The sequence below is a fragment of the Amborella trichopoda genome, chromosome 1, assembly GCF_054954075.1.
Source record: "Amborella trichopoda isolate Santa Cruz 75 chromosome 1, AtrichopodaSantaCruz75HAP2 v2.0, whole genome shotgun sequence".
Classification (NCBI taxonomy): domain Eukaryota; kingdom Viridiplantae; phylum Streptophyta; class Magnoliopsida; order Amborellales; family Amborellaceae; genus Amborella; species Amborella trichopoda.
In genome coordinates, this window is record NC_142336.1 from 22,337,123 (window position 1) to 22,362,674 (window position 25,552).

At 41.2% G+C, this 25,552-nt stretch overlaps 1 pseudogene across 1 annotated transcript in view; it reads right to left on the reverse strand.

Annotated features, from left to right (window-relative positions):
• Positions 1-9,229: 9,229 nt before the first annotated feature.
• Positions 9,230-25,552, reverse strand: part of LOC18439137 (putative glucose-6-phosphate 1-epimerase) — a 31,476-nt pseudogene continuing 15,153 nt past the window's right edge. The window contains exons 6-8 of the transcript XR_016045646.1: positions 25,228-25,330; positions 11,303-11,400; positions 9,230-9,682 (exon numbers count right to left, since the gene is read on the reverse strand). The product of XR_016045646.1 is annotated as a putative glucose-6-phosphate 1-epimerase (transcript). The remainder of the gene's footprint in view (positions 9,683-11,302; positions 11,401-25,227; positions 25,331-25,552) is intronic.

A 25,552-nucleotide genomic window follows, 5' to 3' on the forward strand; every position in this document is an offset into this window, starting at 1 on the left:
TTTATGAAAAGTAGCGTAACAAATAACGAACCGAATCAACTTAATCTTACCTGCTCAAACCAACTCCTTTGGCCTGTAAAATGTTTATTGTTGCAAGAATCTTTTACCTACCAAACCCTACTTTTATATGGCATCAGAAAAAATGAAAGCCTTGAATTTTTTAGGGCAGATTTATATCATAGAAAAATAGGTAAAACCCTGATTTTTTAATACAAAGAGAGAGAGAGAGAGAGAGAGAGAGAGAGAGAGAAATTGCTCTTACTTGGACATAGTAAGAGATAAATTGCTCTTACTTGGACACAGTAAGAGAGACAGATGATGACGTCGAATAAGGTGAGAGGGGTTGCTCCAAGAGAGAGAGAAAGACAATAGTTTTGCTCGAGGTTGCTCCAAGTTTGTTGATCTGAGAGAGAGGCAGCAAATTTGATTGCAGGGGTTACGTGCACGGCTTGCTTGTAGAAAGAGAGCACAGAGAAGGGAGGCTCGAAAAGGGACAACGAAGAGAGGTTGAGTTAACAACGAAGGGAGTTGGGAAAATGACGCGTAAACAATTACCCTTCACGCCCCGTAATTGATTTTTTAGTTTTCTCATGCGTAATAGTTTTCACAATATTTGGGGAAATGATGCGTAATCTATTTTCATTTCCTTACTCTTTAGGTATACCCAAACACTGAAAATACTAGATTTCCTTGTAATTTGTTTCCTTGTAATGGATTTCCAGGTATCCAAACGACCCCTTATAGTCCAGCAGTTAAAATGTTTTGGGGATAACATGGTAATATTTTTGTTGGCGTTAAATAAAAAAGCTGCTAACTTGATCTCTTAGAAGCACTAGAGGGTTAGAGGTAGGCTTCTTTCTATTGACATTTGAAAATCTAGCACTCATATTTTTTTTAATTTCTACGGGTTTGTGCTGGATTAGACTCTGAGGGGGCTAGTGAGTGTGGAGAATTTATTTGTATTGACTGGGATGCAATTGTGGATCCTGATTTATCTTTTTATTTTTATTTTTGTTAAGATTTAAATAAACCGGTTTTCTTCTATCCTTAAGAAGGTAAGACTTGGTTGGAAAAGATGAGTTTATCATTGATGCTACAGTGGATGGATGTCCTAGTGACAGTACCAATAAGAGTGCAGTTGTTGTAAGACTTGAGGATTTGCTTTCTTCTAATATTGTTGATGATGGGTGGGTTGAAGTTTGGAAAAAATGCAGAAGAAAGAATTACAATAATCAATCTCATGATGGACGGGAAACCTTGCATGGAGATGGCGAATTCAGTGTGTTCTGTGTATGGTGTTGTGGATGGTGGGACATGTGGACCAATGGGGTAAGGACATCAATCCAAGTCAATTAATTCTATTTCAAACTTGAAATTTAAAGAAAGGTGGGTCCCCACTGTTAGATATGTTGATTTGGGGAGGTGGGGGGGTAGGGAATGGCTGGGGTTATGATGGTAGCATCCCGTCAACCTAGTGGTCATGTTGTGGTTTTTCATTCTTACTGACACAACCCTACTAACTCCTTCAAAAAACTAACTCCTAAACTATTTGAGAAAAAGGGAAGGGATTGTCTTTCCCACTGTATTACCCATCAAAAGATACGTACATTGATTGGGCAGTTTCCAATAACTCTTCTCGTTCTAGCCTTTATTGTAAATCGGAAAGTGCCAATATGGACCTTTTTAAATCGTACCATTGATAAGAACATTTCATAAAATGATGAGGTTTCTTTAAGGCCTAGGCTTTATGGAAACAAAATAGAGCCTCACCTCAAATCCTAGTCTAAACAGTACTTTCGGTGATGGAAACCTCTATGATAGCTCTCAAAAAATGGCACAGATCTTGCGGATCTGTGAACACTTATTTTTAAAGTAAAAGAGACGGTCTAGAGCTTAAAATCTTATTTTTTTTTCACAACCATAATGTTCAAGTCGAGATGATCAATGTAAAGATTTTCCAATGCTTGACTTGTAATTTTCTAAGAATTATGAGGTGAGGATTTACTTATTTTGATAGAGCTACAGCCCGGTCAAACCATTTTCCTTCAGAAAATATTGAGTTTGTCCCTAATGGATATTTTCCTATTCATGGGGTACTTTTTGAGAAAGGGAGTAACAGAGGAAGTTAAGGCCATTTAAGAGAGGAAAGAGAAGATTTTTGGCTGAGAAGGAGGGAGATTAACTTAGAGATTTGGAGGGGTCCCAAAGGGCAAGTATATCATCAAGGAAATGGGCTATTTTTTTTATATGACATTTGAAGGGGGATAATAATTTTAATTCTAGGATAGCCGATTTGATGAGCTATTATTGAAGAAACATGGTTTAGAGTTTCATGAGATAATAATGGTGTGGAAGAGGTGGTGGTTCATTTTAACCATCTCAACCTTAAGCATAAGCATCTCTTTTTCCTTTATAATCTAATAAAAAAGTGTGAGATTTTTTGCACTTTCATGTGGCAGTAAGGAAGAACAGAGGAGTCCTTATTGATCAGTCAAATCTGATGGAATAAGTGAGGCCTCTAGTTATAGTTGATCCGGAAGAGATGGTCCAAGAAGAAAAGTTTGTTGGTGGTGAAGGGATTGAGATGCCAGTGATAAAGCATTTAGGGGCTATGGAAGAGGCACCACTTGATTATGGAGAATTTATTCCTCCTTTGAATATCATTGCTTATTATTGTTAGGCGGATGACAATATGTCAATTCATGAGTTTCCTATGAACCTGCACGGAGAGAAGAAGTAAGAAGATTATCAATATGTGTTTGATGAAATGGGTGGGTCCTTTGACACCCCTATTGTTGTAGTTTATCAGGTAATTAAGGAACAAATTGCAAAAGATAAGGAATAGAAGTATGTTACTGATAAGGAGGAGAATGTTTTTGATATACATGAGGGAGATAACAAAGGGAAAGCAAAGGATACTGCTTGTAAGGCTAAACGAAAATCGAAGGCTTATCGTAAGCACACTTGGTCCTCATCAAAGGAGATTGCACATAGAGCAACAAATATAATAAGTATTGGTATCACAAGTGATGATAGTGACAAAGATTGATATTGCATCTAGCACCATGTTTACTGATGGTGAGGGCCTAGCCCGATTTGATCGTGCTGCTTATCATGAAGATTCTTAGCTAGAATGTTTGAGGGCTGGGGAATTTGCAGAGGAAGGAAGTGTTGTTGGCAGTGAAAAAGTTGAACCCTGAAATTCTTATTTTGCAGGAAACTAAACACCCTTATCGTTTGGTTTCTTATATTCAAAACGTTTGGGGTTCTGGGTCAATCTCCTTTTGTGGTCTAGATGATGTAAGGAGTTCTGGAGGTTTGTGGGTCATCTAGGACCCTGCTTTTTTTTAATAGTATTAATGTGGGTGAGGGTGAAAGATTTGTTTTAGTTGTATTTGAAGGTCCTTCTTCTGGCTTTAGATAGGTTCCATTGAATGTATATGAGCCTAATTTGTCTATCTTAAAACAATCTTTTTGGTTGAACTTTCAAATGGTATATTGAATTTTAATCCTCATGTTTGTAATGGTGAGAAATTCAACCTTATTAGGAGGGCAAGTGAGACTATTGCTGCAGTTCGTTATAATTCTACCAAGTAAATATTTAATGAATTTATCATGAAACATGGGGTTTATGAATATAGCAAATAATTGGGGCACATTATAATTGGTTAAATAGATAGACATTTATCTTCGTCAGGTCAATAGATCTTCTCAATTGGAATATCTCCTATATGGATAATACACATTCCAATTGACCGAGCCTAGCCTAATTCTAATTGTTTTGTTCCGAAGCAAAGCAAAGTTGAATAATTCTTTAAATTTTTTTATTCTATCAAAGTTAGATCGCTTCCTTATTTGTGGAGAATGGGAAAGGAGTTTTCCTCTCACCATTAAGGCTTTGCTTAAGTTATCTTCGGATCACATTCATGTTCTCTTGTCTCAAATAATGAGAGTTGTCACCTTAAACCTTTTATGATGGAGATAGATTGGTTGAAGGAGAAAAAGATTACCGATCTTATGAAACAAATATGGGCTAACAGCATAAACTTTGCCTTTCGGTGGTATGGTTTTAAATTACATAAAATGTTGTTTAACGTGAAACATAAGTCAATTGTATGAAATAAGGGAAATCACTATCATGATAAAGGTAAAATTGATTCAACTCTCATGCAAATTCAACTTTCAGAGCATGAGATTCAAGATATTGGTTATCGCTCTGATAAACATAAGGAAACCAAATGTATTTTAATGAACTCGTTGCATGAATTCTTAATATTAGAGGAAATCTACAAGAGACAAAGATCTCGAGTAAAATGGCTTAAAGAAGGTGATCGAAACACTAAGTGTTTCCATCCAACTGCTATTGCAAGAAAGAGGCGTGATGATATTTCGAGCCTTTCGTATCAAGGGATATAATAAGGAGATATTGTTTGTTGGGCTAAAAAATAGTGGACAAATTTCAAAAGCCATTTTCCTATGAGTATAATTTTGGTATTAAGATGGATAAAGTTCCTTTTAAGAATCTATATGAGCATGCTACCAACCAACTAGAGATTGATGTATCCGAGGAAGAGTTGAAGAGGGATGTGTTTGGTCTTGATAGTTTTCCATTAATTTTCTTTAAAAGGTTCTCAAGTATGGTTATAAGGAACTTGTTGATGGTGAGAGAGTTCATGGGGACTAGCAAATTATTTAAGGGTATTAACTCTACATATATTGCTCTTATACTTAAGATGACAGTTATATCATAGATTGGAGATATTAGACTAATTAGTTTATTGACTAGCCTCTATAAAATCATTTGCTAAATTGTTGGTGGAGATAGATTGGGTTGTAAGGTTGATAGATTGGGTTGTAAGGTTGATAGGTTTCCAATTAAGTATCTAGGCTTTCCAATTTTATATTCTAGATTATCTTATGCGAATTGGGATCTGATTATTCTAAGATTTCAAGTAAAGCTAGATTTCTGGAAAGTCTAATTCTTATCTTTGGAAAGCTATATGTCTCTCATTCAATCCTCATTGGAAAATTTATCAGCTTATCAAATGTCACTCATGACTGACCGCGGTTGCCAATATAATTGATAAGGTGATGAAGAATTTTCTATGAGGGACCTTTGGAGAAGAAAGCAAATATCATTTAGTTAGTTAAGAGAAAGTGTGTACCCTACGAGGCATGGGGGACTGGGCATTAGGAAGTTTAAATTAATTAATAAGGCGCTTTTAGCATAGTTGTCTTGCAGATCCTATAGTGATGACAATCAGCTATGGCAGCTAGTTTTGGAGGTGAAATATGGCCTGGACTAGTATACCTTCTTCTTAAGGTCAAGTGGAGGTGGGGTTCATTTGGAAAGGTGTATCTTGTTGCAAAGCTTTTCCTAAAAGGAATATTCAATGGTTGGTTGGTCAAGGAGATATAATATCATTTTGGTCACATAAATGGATGGGTGATAGTCCGCTCAAAGTGTGTTGCCTACAATTGTTTGCTAGTGTTTCTAATGTTCAGGCAAAGATCAATGTTATAGTTCAGCATGTTGCATCTAGATGGGTTTGAAATGTTGTATGCCTTTTTAATAAGGTAGGGTGCCATATGTCATTCTCACACAACTTACATGTTTGTTTAATAACTTATAGAATGTTCATCTTCCCACCAATGTTAAAGATGAGATTATTTAGAAATTGGATTGTAATGGAGTGTTTACAGTTGAATTGGTGTATAGGTGGTTGTTCTACAATGGAACAAGATGGAATTGGACGGAGCTAAAAGAGGTTTGGAATTGGCCAATACAACACAAAATTCAAGCCTTCCTTTGTATTGCCATGTAAGGAAAATTGCTTACAATTGACAATTTGAAGAAGAGGGGGAGGATTATAGTGAATGTCCGTTTATTGTGAAAAGAGGACGAGGAAAATGGAGATCGTTTATTTTTTGCATTGTCCTTGTGCTTAGCGCATAAAAGCTTAGGCATTTCAAAAAATGGCACCTGCGATGGTGTTGCCAAGGAGCTATAAGGATACCATTTAACACTTGCAGCTTCTAGAGTTGCCAAAGATATATGTGTTGATTTGGAAATTTTACAAACCGACATTTTTGTGGGAGTCATAGAATGTAACAAATAGACAAACTTTTAAAGGGCAGCTGATGGACGTAGAGAGAATTATGGAGTTGGTTTTCTATCACTAAAGAGGGATGGGGAGCTTCTTTTGTAGACATTGTTGTAAACTTTACAAACTTCATTAACCAGCAATCTCATAAATTACAGCTAGTTGGGAGATGTGTTCCACCTTCAAATGGTTGCTTTAAATTGACTTTGATGGAAGTTCTCAAGGGAACCCAAGCTTGACAAGTGTGGGAGGCCTCAGGAATTCAAATGGAGTAGTGCTCTTTAATCATAGCAAATAAGACAAAGTTACAATCTCTTTGGCAAGGTATTCTTCTTTGTCAAGACAAAGGAATTGCTTGGCTTGTATTTGTTGGAGGAGATTATCTCAATATAATTAAATGTATGAAAGAGCAGAGGGTTTCATGGAATTTGAAGTCTTTATTTTTTTTTTATGAAAAATTATCTTGTTTTGTTGAAGTACTAATCAAATGATATTACATCGGTATCAACAAAAAGAGAGGATAAAGGCGCTCCACCCTTAGCAAGCGAATCCGCTAGCTCATTCCCTTCCCTATAAATATGCACAAAGGAGGCGTTACCAGAATGTACCAAGCCTACGACTTACAACAGCTTCTGTCTCAACTCCCGAGAGACCTTCTGCTCTCTGTTGCACCATTTAATGACATTCATCGAATCGCCTTCAACCACAACACAATCCCCCAAATTCCGAGAATGGAAAAGTTTCAAGCCAGCTAAAAGGGCATAGAATTCTGTACAATTAGCTGTAGCTTCACTCAATGGACCAGCATATAAAAACATGACATTCCCAGCCCAGTTTCTCACAACTCCTCCATAACCAGCCAAACCGGATTTTCTTGGGAGCTCCCATCAAAATTTAATTTGAATACCCCTCTATAGGTGGACTCCAATAGCATCTTGGACAACTTTCTCAAAAGCCCAACTTAAGTAGTATAGAGAGGTTAAATTTCACATCCATGTTTGAGATACCCTAACCCTCTTTCGTACCAGACAACCAAAACCAAAGTGTGTGGAGGATCTTTTTTAAGACTATCTCAAATGGAAGGCTAATCCTATCAAAGGTTCTCATGTTTCTCTCTTTCCATACTTCCCACAGAAATAGCATATTATACATGGTTCTCCAGATCCCAAACTATCTCATCTACTGCCTCTCCAGATCGCAAACTATCTCATCTACTGCCTCTCGAGGGACGTAGATTGTACTAAGAATCTCAAGAAGTGAATTGAGTTGAGAAAAAAGGCATCTGAGATTCTATTGTATGATAAAGTTACATTCCATACTACGTCATTCCCTCTACCTTCAAACATATGTGAAACCAACAAGTGAGGGTTATCCATCTTAGCATAACTATCAGGGAATGATAGTTTTTGGTCGCAATTGCCTACCCAAATATGAATCCAAAAGGCAATTAGATCACCGCATCCTATATTCCATCGAATATTGCTGTTAACCAATGGCTTACAGAGGTATATTACTCTCCAGTAAGGTGAAACGTTTCCCCTACCATGACGCGAGCCAATCCACAACCACATATATCAGTACTATATTTTCCAGCGAGCACTTGATACCATAACTAATCTTTGAAGTGCAGACTATGCCACCACCACTTGCAAAGTAGAGCATGCTTTACAAGTTTGATTTTTCTTATGCCTAGTACCCCTTCACTCTTTGGTGTACAAACAAACAACATCGCATCTAAGAAGATGAAATTTTCTAGATTCATCCGAGGATCCCCACAGAAAATTTCTTGTCATAGTTTCTAACTTCTTTGTCACTGAAGAGGGGATTTGCAAAATGAATATCTGGTAGATAAGTAGATTCGCCAAACAAGCTCTCAATAAGGTTACTCTACCACCCAGGGATAAATACTTATGCTTCCAGATATCCAACTTAAATTGCACTCTCTGTAGACCCATATCCCAAACTGGGATTAAAAATCTTCCATCAGAGAGCGGCAAATAAGTGAAAGGAAACTTATCCATCATACACCCCATTGATTATGCAATTTCCCTCACCAAAGATTCGTCACAATTAATCCCTATCATTGAAGTCTTCTCAAAATTAACTTTGAGTCCTTAAAATACTTCACAACATCACAGAAATCTAGCAATGTTATTAATTTGTGTGACCTCAACGCCACAGAATATTAGAGTATTAACTGCGTATTGTAGATGAAATACGCACAAACCCTGGATCGAAGTCTAGAACCTGAGAAGTTACCCCTCCTTTCCATATTCCGAACCTAAAGACTGAAACATTATGCATAAATCGTAAAAAGGAAGCATGACAAAAAGACTCCTTTGTGAAGTCCTCTATAAGCACTAAAGAAGTCAGTATGCCTACCCTTATATAAGACTGTAAAATGGGCTGAAGACAGGCAACCATAAATCCAACTTCTCCACTTTTCCCCAAGACTTTGTGGGTGCAAATTACTTTGTGGGTGCAAATTATGGATTGTTGTATGTCCCCCACCGTCTCTTTTGAGGCGAGTAGTAAAGCTACCTCAATTACATTATGCGGATGGGTTAGTTTTTGCTGTATAATCTAATGTGTTCTCCTTGACTATTAATAAAAGTTTCTAACCTTTGTCCAAAAAAAAGAGGCCTTGGCATGAAAATCTATTGCCACCCCTAAAAATTTTAGGTTTAAAGCGTGATGCAGATCGCACAGATCTATGAATAATTAAACATCTTGAAACTTTAACGGTCTAGATAATGTGTAACGGGATACACTTTTTGATGACCAGAAATTCTTGGTTTTTTTTTTATGCATACATCTCGAGTCGAGATGAACGATTTGACGGTCTTCTTCCAGCATTTGAACACCTTTTCTTGATGGATTTTTAAGATGAGCGTTACTTCAACAGTATACGGTTCATACCTTGTATAAATTTTTCCATCTTTAAAAAGAAAAGGAAGGGTAATTTATCAAAACCCTCCTAAGAGTATGACATATTACCCTTTTTTAATTAATCTCAATAAATCCAGAAAAAGCCTAAATTAGAATAAAATGTTCATCTCCCATAAGTATTTTGATTAATCTCCCAAAACAGAAAAAAAGGGCAAAAAAATCCATAAAACCAACCATAATCAAGACCGTAATTCCACATTGTAACTTCCAATTGTTACATGAGAAAGACATCAAAAGACACGCAGCGCTCAACTAATACAAATTAACTTCCAAATTGCTCCATAAGACACCATACAGGGAAGAGGGACGCTCAATTTAAATTTCGAACTGTCAGTCTCTCAATACCAAAGAAAGCAGACCAAGAAAAGAAATACGGGCCAGACCTTTCCAACATTTTCATATTCTTTTTCATTGGCATCTAGGCAGAACCATAGGTGGAGGGTTGAGATTCTCAGCACCATAGGTGGAGGGAATGGCGGACAAGTGTAAGCGACCCGTCCACTCCTCTCCTGGTTTCAGAGAGATTGGTTTCTCGATGGCTGCTGCATAAACACACAGCATGTGCTTGTACTCCTCGTCTCCAAAGTCTGCCACGGATTTCGATTTCTTCTCCCATGGATTCCATACCACTGCCCAACCCACCAATGCTTGTTTAGTTTAAACAATGGTTATTACTACTGGGATAAATATTTCCTTACAAAAACAAATAAAGGAGCAGCAAGCAGTAACAAGAAAATCAAACAAAGACTGGGTCTGACTATAAAGATTTAATAAACGATTATACAGGAGCTATAACAACATGGACTAACTGCATTACCTATGGTTTCTAATATCATGAAAATGATTCTATTAACCCTCAAAATACATTGCCAGTTAGAACTCCAAAATTTGCTCTATTATTTGTAAGGCAGGGTCTAAACACCACACCAAGCCCCTCCCTTCTCTGTAAACTCTATCAACCCTGAATCAGTAGTCTCTTTCTCTCATTTGAAAGGCAGGATCTAAATGCCACACCAAACACCTACCCTCCCCAAACACACACACAACCTACCCTGAATTAATAATTTCTCTCAAATAATTTGCCTTCTCCCCTCCACCCATCCTGATTCAATACTATGAAATTATTTAAATAACTCCAAACATGTGACATATTGTGACATTTATAAATGAGGTGGACGAAAGTTCGAACACTCAAACCCAGGGATCGACTCGTTTGTTCCCTGCCCAAACCACACCACAACCCGCCGAGTTATGAAAACCTAGAAAAAGTAAGTTGAGTGCAGTGATTCAAAAAGCGGATGGGCGGCCGCCTAGGCGGCCCTGAAGGCCTGGGCGAATCGCCCAAGCCTAGGCCCCAAAAAAAGGCAGAAATCCTTGGGCTCCCACCTAGGCGCCCAGGAACCTACCTAGGCAGGCGGCCAACGCCCAGCCTTGGGCGGCCACTCAGGGCCTGTGCACCGCCCAGAAGAGGAGAAGCCACTCAATAGGGGCATTTTGTGTCATTTTGTTTATACTAAGGGGCCAAAATTGTGGTTTTAGGTTCATTTGAAACCTAAAACCCATTAAAGCCCATTTTAGAGAGAGCAACCCGAAAAAACTAGTTTTTGGTGATTTCTTTAGGATCGAAAGGTTTCTCAAAGTTATGAGAAATTGTGATTAAAACATCACCCATGTGGATTGTGGACTATGGATAATTCATAATTCATAATTGGATATGGACTTATGGTTATGCTTATGGAGTGTGTGCTCCTATGTATTGTGTAATATACTTTTGAATTTTGATGTGCCCTAAATCTCTAATTCTTATAATTTATACAATATACAATTATATTTATACTGTTAGAGGCTATAGAGACCATTTTTTTTTCTACTGGCCTGCCCACCTAGGCGTTGAGCGGCCTGGAGGGTCCAAGCCGTCTAGGACCCACCTAGTGCTTTTTGAAACATTAGTTGAGTTTCTCAAATTTTTTGGAGTAAAAAATTACTGCTACCACATTTGAAATACCATCACATACTAAAGTACAGCAGAAAAAGATATATCTAACTAGAAACCTCCATAAAATCCAGGTGGTCATTGCAAAACTCGTCCTATGGATGAGTTTACTCGGCAAGTTTTTTGAGTCAATAACAAGTTGTCATTCACAAAGTGGAATTTCATCCCTTTACGAAGCTACCGGGAAAAAGCAAACAGAAAAGAAAGCTAAAGATTCATATGATAGTTCTAGTGCTTAGAGAAGATTAAATCTTACCAACATCGAGTAAACCTTCCTTTCTTATAACATGTTCTCTTCTTTTCATGGTCAAGGATCGCGATTATGTTGGGTTTACTAAGATAAACTCTATCCACCTGCATGTCAACTATCACAATAAACCGTGGGCCAGGGAGTCACAAATCAGTTTACATAAGTTTTACTACTAAGTAAATGCAATTTTCAATCCAGATTAAACTTCTCATTTTTATCATTCATGGGACTGACAACCTGGGATTGAATAAAAAACAACCAGCAATAACTACTTGTAAAGAAATTTTATATATTCCACTGGGATCAATAACCTGGGACTCGATCCTTAAAAGCAAAAGCAACTAGCATAGGGCAATAGAGAACTTTAACTTAATATAATAAAGCAAGTTAGAAAGTAATAGCTTAGTGAAAGATTCAGTGGTAGAAAGCAAGGAAGGCATCTTTAGAGGAGACAGATGTAGGAAAATTGATGGAGACAAGAGCTCAAATAAATGGCAAAAAAAAAGAAAAAGAAGGTTGGTTGGAGTGCCAAATACCACCAAGTATTTTATTTGAGGCAACTATAATGAGAGGCAAAGGCAAGAAAGAGGTTATAGGCACAAACAAATATACCTTTATGCCATAAAGTTTCATAAGCATTAAATAACTGATGAATTTCATATTACAAACCCTAGAAGTTTGAACTATGTAGGAATAATGCAGAAAATATATGGATAGTTTGTTAGTCATTACTTTCTAGTCACAAACAGATAGTGACAATAGATGAGGATTCACTGTGATGAGGTTAATTGGCACCATTTTCATAGTTGAGGATCTCAAAATGATATTCAACAATTCGGAATAGAAGTTCTAAATGATGATGAAATGATAGTCCCATTGTGGTACGACCAACAAAGGGGAAAAAAGGATGAAGGTATAGCTGCATTGTGGAACCCAACTTGCCCATATTGTTTTTATAACTCAATTTTACAAACATAGAGAAGATAAAAACCAAGGTGTGCGTAAAAATAAAGGGAAAGAGAGATTGCGTAGAAAATTAAAAGAGCAAAACACAAAGATTTATATGATTCGGCAATTGTCTACATCCACGGAACAGCAAAGCTATCTTCTACTAATAAAAAGAACACAATGCAAGCTTTGGATATAAGGGTGTCCAAGCTCTCTCACAAGCCAAAAACAGGGTTTTTCTCTTGATTACAAAAATTCACCCTTCTCTCTCTCTCTCTCTCTCTCTCTCTCTCTCAAACTACCTTCATGAAAAGAAAAGCCAAAAAGCAACCCAAGTGAGGCCCACCTATCTATTCTCTTTGTTAGAAAGCTTATCTCCCATAGTCTCACATGGCTATTCCAGCTCAAAACATTTTCATTTAAGAAAGTAGGAATCTTTATAACAATGGAAAATATTTTATTTCCTAAATATTTGGGTTGCGTTAAAGGAAACAGTTTATATAAAGTTGCAACCTTGTATAATTGAAGTAAGGTGAGAATGTTCTAAAGTTGGAGAATCGATCATCTCAATCTCAAGATGTGTGGATGTAAGGAGAAAAAAGAGAATTTCAAGTCTTCAAAATAGTGCATCTTGTAACAAGTTACCTAAAACATCTATCAGTGTTCCAAAAACTGGCCCACCTAAAGCCTAGGCAGCCCACTTAGGCCTTGACGGGCAAACTACGCAATGTTGTCAGATTCGGTTTAGTAAGAAAAATGAAGCAATTTGGTTCTTCGGCCAATTCGAGGGAGGACTTTGGACTTTTTTTTTTTAATTTAACATAAAAAAAATAGATATTTATATATATATATATATATATATATATATATATATATATATATTTAAAAATAATGAAAAAATTGAAAATAAAAATTTCAAAAAAATTTTAAAAAAAGTTCTATATAGATATTTTTCTTTGCTTCGACCAAATCGGCCCGAAGCATACCTAAATCTGACCAAAGAGGCCCGAATCTAATCGAAGCGGCAACACCAAGCTTCGCTTCACTTTGATCTAGGCCTAAAATCTGAAGGCTTAGGCCTCTTCGACCGAAGCGAAGCGACTTTGACAACATTGACTGGCAGCCTATCCCTGGGCGGCTGCTTACGCGCCCAGCCCTAGGTAGCCATCCAAGGCTTGAACCCCACCTAGAGGCGAAACTTCCCCTCATTTATTTTCAAGATTTTCAAATATCTATAGAATTTCTCGATCTATAGAAGTTTTGAAATTATAAATTTTATCATCCACCATCTTAGCTGGTAGACCGCAAAAGTAGCTAGTTGGAATGGCTCTGACGGAGCTTACCAGCATCCTCTCTCCCACCCAACTTCCCTCCTCCCTTTTCTTCCCACCTCCCCTCGTTTCCTCTAGTTCTCAACCTTCTTTACCCTCCATCCCTTTTGTTCCTCCTCTCTACGAAAACTATGTGCATCTAATTCACTCTTCGAAGGCCCCTCAGGTAGACACCCCAGCTGCTACTGTAAAACCTGTCCCTCTTCCTCTGCCTCAACCTTCCCCCCTCCCTTCCTCCCCTGTCCCTCCGCCCCTTTCACTCTCCCAGTGGGGGGTAACAACACTACCTTCCTCGAACATGCTCTGCAACTATCGCTGGTGGGCCGTTTCTACCCAAGACGTGACAACATTAAAGGCATCCAACGATGGGCTTTGGAAGGCTTCGGAAGTTGGGATACCCCTGATTTATTTTGTAGACACCTCTACTCAGGCAAGGTTCTTTTCTCTTTCCCCTTTGAAACAACTCTTCTTAAAGCTTTCGCGGACCAAGACCGTCGCTTTAAGGGGTGCTGCGCTCACCCCCTGTAGGTGGAATAGAGCAATGGGTGCAGCTAGACCCCATAAAATCTGGCTCAAAGTGTCTCACATTCCTCTCCAAGCCTAGATCGTTGACACTTTTAAGAGAATTGGAGATGCCATTAGATCTTTTACTTCGGTCCATTGATGGTCCGCAAGTTCCCCACCTTTGGGCACTATTCAGCTTCTAGTTCAGACCCCTTTCCCCTCTCATATTCCCTTCTTCCTCTAGCTTGGCGCAAATGGCCTGTTCTTTCGCACCGCCATATCCTGGTCCCTGGCTTCCCCTTCTTCCACCTGCCATGCACAAGACCATAGTTTTTCAGTCCCTGGACTACAAACTCAAGACAACAACACCTGTGACTCTATGCTCCACCATGACTAGATTACCGTGTCTCACAAGCACCCATCTTGGAGAAATCGTCGTCGTTGGCCCCAGCATCATACGGCTAACCGAGGCCCTCTGACCCATCCCAATACCAATTCTCGTAACTTGAATTGCATGCCCAGTTCGTGCCCCCTCTGCTTGTACACGTCAACATTCAAGCCCCTCCCCTGCAGCCAAACGTCAAATCCCCAACTGGACGCTCGGCACGCCATCTCCCTCCCAACTGCCTAGCAATCATGTGTCGCCACCCCATGCAGTCCATGTGGGGTCGACACACCGTTGTCTTGAGCCGACAGGATGGCTTCCTCAGCAAGCCACTGACCTTGCCCTCTAGCGTGTGCCCTCTTTTTGTGACGTGGCTCGGGCGCATCACACGAGTCCTCCCTCTTCCTCCTACCATCGGCCTCCGCGTGGCAAACCGGTACACCGGGCGTGCTCGAATGGCCCCCCATCATGTTTGTGTCGAGGTCCCCCTCGCTTATCCCAAGAATGGGTGTCCAGATGAATGACAGGTGGCTTCTGTGGAGCAGCCCTTCGACTGTTTGTTTCCAACTGTCTTCTGTGCGGGCTCTCCCTCTTTGGCCTTTCCTCCTACACCCGTGACTGCAGCAGACCCCTCTTCCACACCTGCCACAGATGATCCATCAGGCAGGCCAGTGTATGTATCTCCTATCTCTCCACCCTCACCTCCCCACCCTAGACCACACATTTTTGTGCCTCCCCCCATCTCTACTGCCTTAAGCTGTCCCCACCCCCCAACCCACCACTCATTCTCCCTTCACCCTCAACTCTTTCCCTCAAACTCTTTTACATCCCTTTCTCCTTTCGACCTCCCATCTAGCTCTCTGGCCTCTCCGCCAACCCTTTATCCTTCCCTTTCCGTTCCATCCACTTCTCTTGCCCCTCTCCTCATAACCTCACCTCGGTCCCCACCCCCCTTTTGTTTCTGCCCCTTTCTTCCAGCCGTCAGTCTGTCACACCCTCTTAGCTCACCTACCTTTCAACCCCCCTCCCCCCCCTCCCTTCCTTCCTGAGCTGCCACCTCTGCCCCTTGTGCGTCTCTTTCTCTAGGTTTCCTACCCTCAGCTCTGCCCTACCCAGCTCAAATCTCAGTTGCAGTCCCTAGCAATTCCCACCTAGCTCCCCCTCTTCTCGCCCCCCTATACCCCTGTCCTTTCCGCATTTTTCGTTGGAGGTAGTCACTCTAGCCTTGATTGACGATAGCAATCAACAAGCTTTCTCACCTATCTCTTTCTCCCCCTACTCTTCTTTTCCCTTGCTACCCGCCTCGCCCCCCCCCCCCCCCCCCCCCCTACGCCACCCCACCCCACCCCCTTTCTTTCCGTCCTTCCCCTACCCTTCTTCTTATCCGTACTTATTCTCATTCCTTAACGGCTCAAACCTTCCCCTCTTCTCCCCCTGCCCCCCTCAACCCCCCAGGCTTGCCCTCTATTCGAGGTCCTGTTGGCCCATAGAACCCCTCTGTGCTACTTAGCTATAGCCCAAACGTCTCTGGATCACTCCATCACTTCCCAGGATACCTCAGAAAGCCCTCTGGCAGGTTCTCACTCTTCAGTGGATTCTGATTTCGTCCACAACATGGATCTAACTCGACGATACGTACATGAAGTCCTAAAGGTTATGGGGTATAGATTTGACGCCCAAAAGAGGTTCTTGAGGAGTTCATAGCAGCAAGAGCAATACCCTAAGACAAAGCCAAGATCAAGGGTACAAGCAAGCGCCAAGCTCGTGTTTGGAGTTAACTACAACAAGGGACCGCCAGAAGACCCCAAGCCCTGCACCAAGCCAACTAGTCTCCTTCGGGCAAACAGCAACCTAGGCGCTCTTTAAAGCGCAACACCCAAGTAAATAATGTAGAATATCTGAGGCATAGGCCAGTTGAATAAACAGCATCCTTCGCGACCTCTGCTTGAAACACTCCCCCCTTCCATCCTTGCCCTAGTAAAAACAAAACTCCCATCCCTAACCCTTCCCCTTATTTAGAGTGTCTGCGGTTTGAGGTCCTGTGGTTGGGTTGCCCTAGATTCTCAAGGGGCATCTGTCCTTTGGGATCCCACACTTCATTCTTTGCTTAACTCCTGGATCGGCCAATTCCCTGTCACCAATTCCCTCTCTAGGTTGTCTGATGGCCTACAGTGGACATGCACTACTACCATTGGACCCACTACCTGGTGCTTAGGAGGGGACTTCAATGTAACCCAGTGGACCCACAATAAGCAATACCAAACATTCCATTACTTCTGCTATGGTCCTCTTCTCTGACTTCGTGTCCCATAACCTACCCATTGGCATCCCTCACGAAGGGGCCCAGTTTACATGGTCTAACCATTCCAACACCGCATCCCTCTCCAAGATCAACCGCTTTCTCATCTCCTTGGAATGGGACCACCGCTTCCCTGGCACCCAGCACCCATTCTATTGCCCTGCCCAAACCTACATCAGACAACTGCCCGATACTTGATACTCTGGCTATCACTAGAGGCCTCAAGCCTATGTAGTTCAAGCTGTTCTGGCTTGAAGAACCAAACTTCTCTAATTTGGCGCAATCCTAGTGGCAGTCCTACTCACCTATGATCCATGACTGGGCTGGATTTCGCCTTCAACAGAAATTGCAGCTCCTTAAGTCCTCCCTGAAGGCTTGGAGCAGCCAACTCCCAGGTAATTTTAGCTCCCAGAAGGAAGCTCTCCTTCAATCATTTCAACATTGGGATAACACCGAGGAGGCGAGACCCCTAATTCCGGCTGAAATGGACCTTTGCTCTAAAGCTAAGATGGAATAACAACTTACCCTCCGCAAGGAGGAAATCAATTGGTCCCAAAGGGCAAAAGTTAAGTGGCTTAAATTAGGAGACCTCAACACAGGGTATACTTCCATAAGATTGCAAACTATCAAAGGTGCAAGAAGTCCAATACCCACTGTAAGGTCGACAACTCTATCCTCGACCAACCGGTGCTTATTGAACAAGCTGTTGTCCAGTTCTGTGCTTGGCTATTTTCTACCATAATAGGAGTAAGACCAACAATGCACGAACTTTCTTTCCTCACCCTTCCCCTTGATTTATCAAACTAGTTGGAACCCCCCTTCATGGAAGAGGAAATCCTCAATGCCATCAATGACTTGAGCCCCAACCAAGAGACAGGCCCAGATGACTATCCCATTGCTCTGTGGTCGGAGCCTGGGCCTAGTTTTCCTGGCGAGAGAAAACCCTCTCTCAAACAACCACAGAGCGTCCACACGCGTTATGCGTTTTAAGCATGAGTGTGTACTCTTCTTGATGCGGATAGGAACCAACAATGAGAGAGATTTTTTGACAAGGGTGCATTCAAGCACCTACCTCGTCGTTTGTGGGTTCAGGGATAAGCCCTCTGGCTGTCTGCCAGCGCGGTTTGGACACGAACTCACCTCAAACTTCAACACGTCGTCTTGTTCTTTTGTTTCAAAACTAGCAATGTGAATTCGAAAGCACTCCTCTCTAATGGTTCACTCGAGTAGGGATTGACTGGCAAAGGAAGGATAAAGGAGAAGTGATGACAGAAATCCTTTTATCCACACAAACGCTACGAAACTTGGCAACTAAAGAATCAAAACTCACTCGACTACCAACTCAAGATGACTCCACACGAATGAGTGAGGGGGAGAGCGTGTATATCTCTTGCAGCTCGACTCAATTGTATGAAGAGGAAGTTAGAGTGGTGATCTGAGTGTTAAAACTTTCAAGACGGCCCCGAGAGGTGTCGAGTCGAACGTACAGCAAACAGCGGGATACTACTGGTATACAAGAAGGAACGAGGAAGAATAAAGGGAAAAATGTTGTTACAAGAACTTGGGGGGTGTGCGTTACCGCGGTTCCGTATGAGACGGGTGTAGTACAAGAGAGAAAGAACGGAGCCGCAGGTTTGCTGTGGTCACGCTCAAAGCAAAGGAGAGAAGAGAAAGAAGAGAGAATAATGGGGCCCCAGTTCTGCTGTGACTCCGAGTTGCCGTGAGGAAGAGAAGAGCACAGGGAGAGATGGCGTTGCAGATGCTGCAGCGCCAGGACTTAACGCATACACGAGAACGAGAGAGAGACGGGGCCACGAGTGTCGCAGCTTCGTTTGCAGTAAAAGAGAAAAGAGCACGGAGAGAGACAGGAGAAAAGGGAGAAGAGACGGAGGCGCAGGTTTGCTACGATTTTGAGTTACTGCGCGAGAATGATACAGCTGGGAGAGAAAGAAAGAGGAAAGAGGGGAAAGAGAGGAGAGAGAATAGCGTGAGGTGTGACCTAGCCTAGGTACGCCGCCTTAGCCTCTTTGTTTGCACACGAGAGAGAATGGTTAGCCACGAATCAAGGTTGGTGCGTATAGACCATGGGGTAGGCTAAGGTGTATAGATTAGGGTGGTCTAGGGTCTAAACTGGGATGTAGGGACTACAGTGTGGGCTAGGATGTATAGGCTAGGGGTACTTTCTCTCTCTAAAAGTTTTCTCTCTCCTCACCATTGGATCCAAGAGTTAGAAGCAAAGCCAAGTGGACACAAGCTAATGCCTCAATTTAATTCACGAATGATCTAGCCATTTTACAATTGACCTAAGCTTGTTTGTATAGAGCAACCCCCAAACATGGGTCGAATGCTCAAAACTAAGCCAAATTACTGAAAATTACATATTAAATGGGTTAAAACAAAATCCCGTTTTTGGGCATAATGACAAAAATACCCCTTTAATCTTTTGAGCAAATGGCAAAACGATCCATCCTTGAGGAACCTCTTGCCATTACTAGACTTCGGGAGCTTTTTCGAACCCTGCGGTGGTGACTTGGGCGATCAATCATCGTAGAATCGATGCTTGATCCATCATGAACATTTTGAGGCCTTTTGATTGTCTTGAAACAGATTTTTCCTGGGGGGCAAAAATCCGACCAAGTCCATAAACTTCGACCACCAATGCAGTGCGATCCATGATATTCTAAGTCCTTATTTTGATCACGAGTGAAAGAGGACATTGTCATGATCATTCTGCACCAAACTTTGTCTTATTTAATCTCCATTTGAGCACAGTCCAAATTTGGGAAGTCGCCGGAAAATAGGATTTCGGCAACCCGAAAATCTTGCAATTTCCAACCCCGAAATTTGCGTTAACCGACCCTCAATTAAGGGCAAAAATTATACAAAACTGTACCCCTTCGCGATGCGGTTGCAACGGACTGGTATTTGCAACGATCCAATACCCAGATCTCAAGTTATGACTTCACGAAGTACGAGATGTCTTCTTTCAAAATTCTGATTTTCATGCTTTGGGGCTCATCTTCTCTCCAGAGATTCTCTCTCCTCGGGCCACGTCATGATGCGTGCCATACGTCAAAATGACCGGGTCGTCGAGACCTAGTTCGTGTCCGAATTTGAGCATGTTTCGACACAAAACGAACGAGTTATGAATATTTGAAAATCATCCCGAGAGGTGAAAATATAGTTTTCATGAATGGGAACTAGTTCACCGAGGCCGTACCGCAATGGTGTAAAACCCACCCTTTTATGGTAATTTGGGCCCAAAATGGTCCTGAAAGGTCCGATTGAGCCCAAATTTGGTCCCTGTGGGTTTTTCAATGTTCCAGATCTAATGGTGGTGGTCTAGTACTGTTTTAAAGCTCCAAAAATAGGGCTGTAGTTATAAGATCCCTTTTCAACATGATAAGAGCTGGATTTGACAACCGAGTTTCGTCCTGATCATATCAAAACTTATCGAAATGTAACGAAACTTTGTGAGCGTCCTTCGGGTATCCCAATATACCCTTTTCATGCCTTTTGAAGCCGTTCCAGTGCTTTTTCCAAGGTTGCCCAATTTTAGGCTTATTTTGCAATGTTCCTATGGTCTGACGATGTGTCTTGGGTACCGTCAAGATCAGGTTGTTACTAGCTCTCTCCTTATGCAACTCGGGAATACAAGTACGTCAAAAATGACGTATAACACTGCTTAAGACATACTGGAACACTCTCCGTCTTGATATCCTTGCATTTTTCACTGAGTGCCACTCGAGGGGAGTGGTAAATAGAGCCATGAATGCCACCTTCATCGCTCTTATCCCAAAGATAGAAGAGGTAGAGGAACATAGAGATTTTAAATGCATCAGCCTTGTCAATAGTTCTTACAAAATACTTTTTAAAGTTATGGCTACTAGACTTAGGGTTGTCCTCAACTGGGTGATCTCCCCTTCCCAAGGGGCCTTTGCAAAAGGCCACAAGATTCTAGATGGGCCACTCATAGCCCATGAGTGCATCCACACTAGACACTCTTCCAAGATCCTCAGCCTAGTCATAAAACTCAATCGGGAAAAAGCATACAACCACGTCAATTGGTTGATTCTTGATTGAGTAGGATGGCCTTGGATCCAAATGGAGGAAATGGAACCGAGGGTGCATCTCAAATCCTTTTTTCTCAATTTTGATTAGTGGATCCCCTAAAGGCTATTTTTCAGCCATCAAAGGGCTCCACCCAAGCAACCCTATTTACAACAAAGAAAATGCCAGACAATTGGAGGAAAAGTATTGCGGTACCTATTTACAAGAACAAATGAGACATACAGAATTGTGCGAACTATCGAGGGATCGAGCTTACGAGCCATATTATGAAGCTCTGAGAGAAAGAGTGATTGAGTAATGACTGCGGCATGAAACGAATGTATTTAAAAACCAATTTGGTTTTATGCCAGGAAGGTCAACAACTAAGGCTACTTTGTACTTAGGCAACTGATTGAGAAGTTTGGGGCAAAGGGAAAAGACCTCCACATGGTCTTTATTGATTTAGAGAAAGCTTATGATAGAGTACCTCAAGATTTGATTTGACGGGAGTTGGAAAAAAAAGAAGTCTCCAGACACTACATCGACTTGGTAAGAGATAAGTACAATAGAGCGCTAACTAGTGTACGAACAACTAGTGGAGAGAGGAGTGACTTTTCAATGACAATAGGTCTACATCAAGGGTCAGCATTGAGCTTGTATCTCTTTGTCTTAATTATGGACGACTTAACTAGGCACCTACAGGAGGAGGTATTGTGGTGCATGTTGTTCACAGATGACATAGTTTTGATTGATGAGAGCCGAAACGATGTCAACACAACGTTAGAACTTTGGAGGGATGCTCTAGAATCCAAAGATATTAAAATTAGCCAAACTAAGACAAAACATATGGAATGCAAGTTTAATAATAATAGGAGTTGAGATGAGGAAGTAGTTAAGATCGATGGCCATAAAATACAAAAAAAAAAATTGCACTTTCGATATCTTGGGTCGATAATCCCGGAAAATGGAGAGATTGAGGAAGATGTCACACACAAAATTGGAATTGGGTGGGCAAAGTGGAGCGGTGCAGCTAGAATTTTATGTGATTGTCGCATACCAATGAAGCTGAAGGGCAAGTTCTATAGGATAGCTGTGAGACTACCTTTGATTTATGGGGCGGTGTTGGGCAGACAAAAACATTTACCCATAAAATGAGTTTAGTAGAGATAAGGATGTTGAATTGGATGAGTAGCAAGACAAGAAAGGATAGAATTCGAAATGAATCCATTAGGGAAAATTTAGGTGTGGCATCAATAGGTAATAAGATGAGAGAAAGTAAACTTACGTAGGTAGGCCATGTGTGGCGCCGACCAAGTACAACACCTGTTAAGAGGTGCGAGTTAGTTCAAATAGAAGGATTGAAAAAGGTAAAAGGTAGGCCAAAAAGGACGTGGTTGGAAGTAGTTTAAAAAGATATGGGACTTATAGCCTCACTGAGGGTATGGTCTTTAATAGAGTAGAATGGCGGACCAAGATTCGTGTAGCCAACCCCAATTAATTGGGAAAAGGCTATAATAATGATGATGATGATGATGATCCCCTAAAGGATTTTTCCTGGCCACCAAAGGGCTCCACCAAGGCAACCCTCTGTTGCCATTCCTCTTTGCTATCATGGCTGAAATCTTTAGCTCCTCCATCTCCAGGTTATAGCAAGTTAAATTCATCAGTGGCTTCAAATCTTGTAATCCTTGCCCCAACATATCCCACCTCCAGTACACAAACGATACCCTTAGTCTTTTGTCTCTTCAGCCCAACAAGTTGATATTCTCCTCCTTTCCTTAAGTGTTTTGAAATGGCCACAGGATTTAACGTAAACATGGCAAAGTCCAAGATGATTGGGGTCTAAACTGGTCCTTTTCCAGTGCAATTGCTCTGTCAGAGAACTGTCATCAACTATCTTAGCCTACCCTTGTGCCTAACAAGCCTCACCTCTCTCAATGAAGCCACATTATTGACAAGTTCAATAGGAGATTTGAGGGTTGGAAAGGCAGGTTCCTATCCAAGGCAAGTTCAATAGGAGATTTGAGGGTGGAAAGGCAGGTTCCTATCCAAGGTGAGCAGGCTCACTCTTATAAAAGCAACCTATGCAAACACCCCTCTCTTCTAAATGTCCATGTTTTATCTCCCCGCCTCGATTGCGGCTAGGCTAGAGAGAATGATGTGAGAATTTTTTTGGTCAGGGGACAATGGTGACAAATACCACCTAATATCGTGGCCTAAGCTTTGCCTGCCAAAATATCACGGCGGTTTGGGCATTTGAAACCTCTGTTCCCACAACTTAGCTCTCCGCAACTTGGACATTCAAAACCTCATAAGGCTATTAACCGATGATGAAGTTGATGAGTTTGGGGTCCTGATCGAACTGCTGCACTCGGTGTTCCTCCGTCCTAATAGGGAAGACAAGATTATTTGGACACTAGAAGCTTTAACCGTGTCCTCTTTCTTTCAAACGCTATTCTACCCACCCAACCCTGCTTCTCCCCACTCGTGCTTGCATCTAAAGCTTGATTCTCTCTCATACCACCGACAATTCAAGTCTTGTGTTGGATTGCCATTCACAAGAGAGTCTTGATTATCGACCATGTCCAAAGAGGACTCCCTTGCCCCAACAAGCATGTCATGTGCATGGAGGTTGAAGAAACCAATGATCACCTATTCATCCATTGCGAAGTGGCCTCAGCTTTATGGACCAACCTGTTGCAACTTTTTCAGTGGACCCCTCAATCGGCCCCATCTGTTTGAGGCCTTCCTCTCGATTCCCTAGCCCAAGGCAAGTCATCTCCTTTGGAAAGCCTCAGTAGCAGCCACTATTTGGGTACTTTGGATTCAAAGAAGCCACAGGACATTCAAAGGCCAGAGAAAGTTGGTTTCCATGTTGATTGATAAGGTCAGACCCGTAAGGTTTCCTTACGGGCCTTAAACCATAGGCTGTTCAAGGGTTACTCATACTCAGATCTTCTCAACAATTGGCATTTTATGTTGGTTTTGAGAGATTCCACGTTCCTCTCTTTGGAGACCACCCGAAGTGGGCCATACCAAAATGAATTTTGACGGTTTCTCTCTTGGCAACCCTGGTCCCTCATGCACATGGGCCCTCTTTAGGACTTGTGATGGCAGTATGTTGTTATCTTACTCACGACCAATAGGCTTAGCCGACTCGACTCTTGCCGAGGCCCTTGTCCTCATGGAGGACCTTCACAAGTTGAAGCCCAATTGGAGTCATGAGCTAGTCGTCGGAGGTGATTCTAGGAATGTAATTGCTTGGGCCTCCAACCACACCTCCTGCATGTGGATACTAGACCAAAGTGACGTGACATCGCATATCTGCAGGAATCTCAAGTTTCTTGGAACCACATCTACAAGGAAGCTAATACTGCAGCAGATTCTTTGGCTAGGGAGGGAGCCCATTCAAATCCGTCACCAAAATCTTAGGCATTTTTGTGCTCTCCACTCTCATTTTTCTCATTATTTTCTTCATTACCGCTGTATAGCATTTTTTGGCCCCTTTGCCCCTTTGGGGTTCTATACAGTGTCCCTTCTGATGGGGTGCCTCTTTTTTGTAAACTTTATTTTTATTCATACAAGTAAACATTCTATATATATATATATATATATATGTAAGAATGGATAAAAATAGATTTTTAAGCCATCATTAGGTTTCTAGCACATAAACTACATCTCCAAGCAAATTCCAACTTCTACAGTACAAGGAAGGCACCTTTTACAAACCTCACCCATCTTTAAAACATGTATTCACCATCCAACATTTAAATGCTTACACTAGATTAACAATGAGGTCTTGAACTGTTAATCACATTGAAATGATAACATTCAAAAGAGAAAACAAAAAACAAAAAGTGAACACAACTAAAATGTGTCTTACATGTTTTTCAATTTTGAGATTTATGTAGATTCATTGGAGGTTTCCCATTGAATGACCAAACTTTAGACCTCTCAGATTTGTATGGGACCGATCAGCCATATTTCACACATGGCCATGTGCATCCACACACACTCTTCAGGACTTGTCTTGGATGTCCCCCTGAAACTAGTATGGAATTGGGGTGATATTCTAGGTGATGGCAAGTTTGTGGAGATTGCTTTGGATGCCACTTTAGAACCACATTTTAACTGCAGGCACAGTTAAAAAAAGGCTGCTGTTTTACAGGTTAGATGAAAAATGAAAACATTGGTTTTTATTCCACTTGCAGTACCACATTTCATTGGAATGCTAAAACACACATTGACCAAAATGTATCTAAATAGCCAAACTTAGGGTTGGCAAATATACTGCCCTGGGGCCTTAAGATAAACACAAATTTTCTCATGGGCATCTACGTTTCTAAAAGGGTCATAAAACAACAAGAAAACCTGTGCCACCTCTACTCACATGTGAAAAAGCTAAGAAGCATACCTCAGACTCGAAGGTTATGGCATCCCCTTGCTCAGTAAAGCATTCTCTATGGCATAGATTGTCCAAATAATCAAGTGTTTCTAGCCCTTCAATCCTCACTTCACTGTGAACAGGAACCAAAGTTCATATCAGAAGAAAAAATTAAAAAATAGATTCAGGTTTCTTTAATTCGATTTCACACCCTTTTTAAGCAAATGAGATCTAACATATTTGATATTTGTTTGTACATATGAGTATATCCAGAAATTCTTGCATGAAGTACACTTTCTATTTAAATTGATGACAACCAATTAGCTAAAAGGACCATCACGTCCTTTGAAAGCTT